Raw genomic sequence first — 6,112 nt, forward strand, 5'->3', positions numbered from 1 at the left:
AACCAAATAACTTCTCGAAGAAGATGGGGAAGCTTACTTTACCACATATTGAGAGTTATTATAAAGCCTTAGTAATTAAGACAGTGTATCATTAGTCTGGAGACAGTAAATAGACCAATGGAACTAGAGAGCCCAGAAACAGATTCACGTATATGTGGAAACTTGATTAATGGAAATGGAACTTGTAGGTCAGTGGGTAAAGGGTAGACTATTCAACGTATTGTGTTAGGGCAAATAGTTACCTATATGGAAAAAAAGAAATAGATAACTCACACACACACACACACACACACACACACACACACAAAATCAATTCTGGTTGGATTAAATTCTTAAATACAAAAAGCAAAGATTGAAATATTGAGAAGAAAACGTAGGAGAATATCTTTCCAATTCAGGCGGAGAGAGGGATTTCTTAGGATTAAAAAAATATTTACCAAAGAGAAAAATACTGATATTACTGACTACTTTAAAACAAACTTGTTTATCAAAACATACTTTAGGACTTCCCTGGTGGTCTAGTGATTGATACTCCATGCTTCCACTGCCACGGCATGGCCCAAAACAACAAACCAACCAACCAAACAAACAAACAAGAAACACACTTTAAAGACAGTGAAAAGACAAATAACAAACTGGGAGAAAATATTTGTAACACATAGAATTGTCAAAGAAGAGTAGGCAGAATATGTAACTATTTTCTACAAATCTGTAAGAAAAAGATAAATAACCTAACAGAAAAACAGGCTAAAGATAGGACAGACATTTCACAGAAAAAAAAAAAAAAGGCCCAGAAACATAGAAAGATTCTTACTCTTATTAATAGTCAGGAAAATGCAAATTAGATGTGCAGCTAGATGCCAATTTATGCCTACCAGACTGGCAAACATTAAGGAGTTAGTCAATATCAAGTCTAGGCAAGGGTGTGGAGTAATGGGAACGAAAATCTTCTGCTGGTGGGATTGGAGAGTGTTACAGCTACCTTGGAAAACAATTTTGATTACCCAGTGTTGACAAGATGATACAAGGACTTTCGGATGATTTGTTAAATATTATATCTATCAGGGGCTTTGATTTTTCCATGATGCATGTAAGAGAAAACTGCCATGATCCTCTTCTGATCTGTAAGAGAAGTTTTTTTCAAGTATCTATAACTTTTAGGAATACTGAGACAATTTATTATAACATTATAGTTAAGTCAGTGAATTGAGACAAGCAACCAAATATTGGTTTCTTTGGAGGTTATTTTCACATGGTGGTTATTTTCACAGGATGTGGCAACAATTTCTAAAGTCATAGGAGTCGAACAAGACCCTGCTTCTCTGAGTTGCCAATAGCGATGAAGAGTCACATGTGTCCACTTTATATGGGAGAACAGGACACATTCCGTTAAAAGTTTTGAACCAAACAAGCAGGTTCTTTTTTTTTTTTCTTTGATAGAGTAGTTAGAGATCTGAAGTGATTTTACTTTTATTTCCTTCACTTTACTCCAATCATGAAGTTTCACAGTGATTTCTGGGGTGGAAGAGGGAAGGTGATGTTGAGAATCATCAGGGCTGTGGTCCAGATGGCCCCAGGAGGTGTGGGCCTCACTGGGGCAGCTGGAAGAGCACCGACTGCCCGGCGGGCTGGTACATGATGTCCTCCGAGGCCTCCAACTTGCGCAGCTCAATCAGGCGGTCGCCTGCAGGGGCAAGTGAGTTGGCTCTCAGCTCTGCTGCCTTGAAATCGCCCTCCGCAGAGATGACGGCTGCTGCTTCTGAGGCTCAGCCTTTTCCATCACAAATCTGGCTCCTCTGCTTCCTGCTGAGCCATCTATTTGGCTTCCACCACTTCTGGGAACTCCCTTCTGAAGGTCAGATGTGTCAAGGGTTATGTCATCCAGGATGAGCCTAAAGGTGGCTGCTCGCTCCATGAGCTCATTGCTCACCTGTCTGGAGACCAGCTCTCTCGGGTGATAAGTTCTCCAGCATCAAAGTGAGCCACCACGGATCTGAGGATCTCTGTACTGATGGACGGCAGCATGTGCTCATCAGAGTCTTCTCTGATGCTGGTGAAGATTCGGGGAAGTGGCTAGCAACCGGCTGGAAGATGATGCGCAGGGTGATGTTGACATTCTGTAAATCTTTGCTTCCAGTGATTACTGGCACGTTACATGCTGGAGGGCGGTAAACAAAGATAATTGGTTTCTGTACCCAAGGGATGAGAAAGCGAGTCCCTTTTCCTACAACAATGTCCTGCACTCCACAGAACGGGTCAAAGGTGATAGGATACCTCTGTGCCCAGCATCTGTATTATACAAGGCAGAATTTGCCATGCCTCCTGCAACGGCTAAGGCCAGGCTGAACTTGACGATGGACTCAAACACTGTCTCCTTCTGCTGGACGCACTCACACCTTCGCAAGCCCTGGCTCCTCCCGGGCTCACCCCCTTCCCCTCCGACACGAGGCAGCCGATCCCCTACATTCTCACCTGTCAAGCAGATTCTTTGAACCACTTTTGTGATGTTGAGTATTGTCCTCCCAGCGGCTGTGTGGGAGCAGGGAACAGCGCTCACCTCTGAGTAATGAAAAAAATACTTTTCAGGCCCAGGCTCTGAAATTTCATTATATGACATTATAAGAAAATAGCCTGTGGAGCTCTGTTTGACTAGCAGATGGAGAGGAGGCTGAATAGAATTTTATTTAATGAAAGTGCAGTAAGAGGAATACATTGTTTTTTTCTAAAAATTAATAAAGTTGGATGTGTACATTCCCTCCAACTTTGCGGCTCCTCTCCCAGAGAAGCGGAAACCCTCCCATCTTCCCTCCAGCCTCACAGCTCCACCCCCAGAAGAACCCTTCCATCTGCAGCAGAAGGTATGCCTTACGATATTCATAGCCATAATTGAAACAGGCCAAATGTCCATTAAAAGTCGAATATATAAATAAAACTGTGGTGTAGTTGTACAGAAGAATACAGCAGTGAAAATGAACTATAACTGTACACATAAACATGCATGAATTAAAGAAATACGTAGAATTTTTAATTTTTAATTTTTTTTGGCCATGCCATGCACCTTGCAGGATCTTAGTTCCCCAACCAGGGATCAAACCCGGGCCCCCTGCAGTGGAAGTGCAGAGTCCTAACCACTGGACTATCAGGGAATTCCACAGTATCTAGAAATTTTTTAAATCACAAGGGAATATATACAAAATGATTCCATTCATAAAAAGTTTTGAAATAGGTATAAGCAAATAATTATACTATCTTGGGATGCATATGCGGGTATTAAAAAACCATTAAAAAGAAAAAGCAAAGGAATGATTTACACAGAGTTCGGGATAGCAGTGGGGGGGAGAGGAGGAAGTGACTGGGGAGGGAGATGGTGCTTCTGAGGTCCTTCTCAGGTTCTACTTTTTAGTCTGGGTGTTGGGTTTTGGGTACAGGAGGTGTTCGTTTTATTATTTTTCAGACTGTACATATACATCCTATATATTCTTTCATATATATGTGTGTGTGTATATACGTATGACACGTATATATGTAAACCAAAGTGTTGTTTATAAGAGTGAATGGGACATGAAAGTGCATGAACTTTTGTTGTGGAGTGAAATCGGGAAATGTTGCCCTGCTTGGGATGAGGGAGTGAAGGGAAGGTTTGTCTTGGGTTTTCGGTTGTGGCTGAGAAACCATGGAACATGTCTTATGCTCACAGGAATGATGCAGTGGAGAAAGGGAAGCTGGTGTTTTGAAGGAGAGAAGGAATAATGTGGGAGCAAGTCCTTCAGAGATGAGAGAGGGTGGGATCCAATGACAAAGGAAGGCTTGGCTTTTGAAAATAGTAAGGACGTTTTCCCATTGTAACACAGACAGTGACTCTGGGTACAAGCTCCAATGAGTATGTAGGTTGAAAAATTGGAAGCTGTGAGATAATAGTAAATATATGTCTTGGTCTTTGGCCCCAATTCCAAGCACAGAGCTCCTAGAACTCTTCCTTGTAAATTCCTAAGTGATACAAGCACCAGGGGAACCTTTGTTCTATTGAGGCCACTCTGGGTGGGTGCCTGATGGCTCCTGGTCTCCAGAAAGACTAAGCTACGATTAGAGGCTTGGAATTTTTACCACCCTCCGATTCCCCACACCCCCTTCCCTCCAATTCTCTAGAAGGGTGAGAAGGGCTGAAAATTGAGTTAATAATTGATCATCCCTGCGTGAAGAAGCCTCCATAAAACCCCAGTAGTATGAGGTTTGGAGAGTTTCCAGGTGGCTGAACACATCTGCAGACCAGGAGGGTGATGCACCCCAACTCCACGGAGACAGAAGCTCCTGTGCCCAGGACGCTCTCAGACCTCGCCTTGCAGAGCACAGGCTCCGGACGCGCAGGCTCAGCGGCCATGGCTCACGGGCCCAGCCGCTCCGCGGCATGTGGGATCTTCCCGGACCGGGGCACAAACCCGTGTCCCCTGCATCGGCAGGCTGACTCTCAACCACTGCGCCACCAGGGAAGCCCCACTTGTATTTTTAAAATCATATCCTTTAATAAACTGTTAAATGGAAGCGTTGCCCTGAGTTCTGTGAGCCTCTCTAGCAAATCAGACTCAAACCTGGGAACCTCCGATTTGTACCCAAGCTGGACAGAAATTGTGGGTAACCTGGGGCCGTACTACTAGCAATTGGCATCTGAAGTGGGGGGCAGTCTTGTGGGACTGAGCGCTTAACCTGTGGGATCTGATGTCATCTCCAGGTAGATAGCGTCAGAATTAAGTTGTAGGCCAACCAGCTGGTGTCATGGAGAATTGCTTGGTGTAGGGAAAATCCCCACACATCTGGTGAAGAAGTGTCCCAAGTGAAGTGTTCTGTGTGACAGTAAGGGAGAAACACAAGGGAGGGAGAACCGGGTATTTTCCTCCATTACAGAGGTCAACTGCCTAAATTGTCTGTGTTTTCAATGAAGCATAAAGTGAAGTTCTCAACTGAAATGCGTGTGGGGAACGCGTGGGAGGTTTGAAGAGATAAAGTCTGAAGTGTCATCCAGGAGAGCAGCAAGCAGGCTTACAAGGGACCTGCAAGAAACCGCGTGTGGTGCTGAGAGACGGGAACATTAAGATAAAACTGGTCAGCCCAGTCGTGTGAGTTCACCCTCGCAACATTCAGCGGGTCAGGCACAGAGAGGTCTGGGTCTGAACAGGGCTGGGTTGGCCAGGCCATGAGATGAAGCGAGAAAAGGGCACAGAGTGGAGGATCCAGAGACGGAAACAGTTTAATTACTGACCGTGGAATTTAGGCTGAGTGAGGAGAAAAATGAAAGATGGGGGAGAGAGTGATATTAGTAAAACCAGTGCTGAACTTAGTGGCTTTGGGATCTTAATGAGGTCAAAGACTTGTCTCAGTGTGTTGGGTACTCAGGGGAGCTGGGAAGTTAGTGGTCAGAGATTACTTGAAATGAAGATTTTAGCAGAGGCGCCGTTACTGGTGACAACAAGTCCAAGGTCTGCGTGCCTGGGGCAAGTGAGGAGATCAGGAGCCTGAGACAGTGATGGTAGTTCTCAAGCCAGGATAGGGCTGCCTACCTCCTGGGGGCAATATGTGTGGGGATGCTTAACGTGGCCACGACTGTGGAGCGGGAAAAACGCTGCTAATTAGTGGACAGAGTGTAGAGATGCCACATGTCTTGTAATGGGCAGGACTGTCTAGCACAAAGGATCGTCCTACCCTGATGGCAATAGAGCCTCAGCTGAGAAACGCTGGGCTAGGGTATTGGATGGGTCACCTGCATGAATGCAGAGTCACTGATGACAGGAAGAAGGTGGAGAGGAAGACAGAGGAGGCGAGGGAGAGCAGAAGAGAGCCACGAGGCAGCAGCTGGTAGCACTCGGTAGCACGGTTTCAGTGGAGCCGGAGGTTTGGAAGCAAAGAAGCATGGGAGACCGAGGGCACATACCCCGAGGGAGAGAGCACCACAGGGGACGGCTGGGTTTCACATAAAGCAGAGAGGTCAAGAAGCATTTGAAAAAGTGGAGGCTATTGGGCATTTTCCTGTCACAGACGGGAAGTTCCAGAGGGTACATTGGAAGGTGGGCCAGTAAGGATGAGAGAGAGCGAGCTGGCCAAATGAGAGCATGCCCAGAGT

General features: G+C 45.4%; 1 non-coding gene and 1 pseudogene across 1 annotated transcript; both read right to left on the reverse strand.

Annotated features, from left to right (window-relative positions):
* Positions 1–1,589: 1,589 nt before the first annotated feature.
* On the reverse strand, positions 1,590–2,617 carry LOC132515380 (prohibitin 1-like; annotated as a pseudogene).
* Positions 2,618–3,073: 456 nt separating this feature from the next.
* Positions 3,074–3,146, reverse strand: TRNAG-UCC (transfer RNA glycine (anticodon UCC)). Its single transcript has one exon. It is a non-coding gene; the product is annotated as a tRNA-Gly (tRNA).
* Between the last annotated feature and the right edge of the window lie 2,966 nt (positions 3,147–6,112).

The sequence above is a fragment of the Lagenorhynchus albirostris genome, chromosome 2 (genome assembly GCF_949774975.1).
Source record: "Lagenorhynchus albirostris chromosome 2, mLagAlb1.1, whole genome shotgun sequence".
Classification (NCBI taxonomy): Eukaryota; Metazoa; Chordata; class Mammalia; order Artiodactyla; family Delphinidae; genus Lagenorhynchus; species Lagenorhynchus albirostris.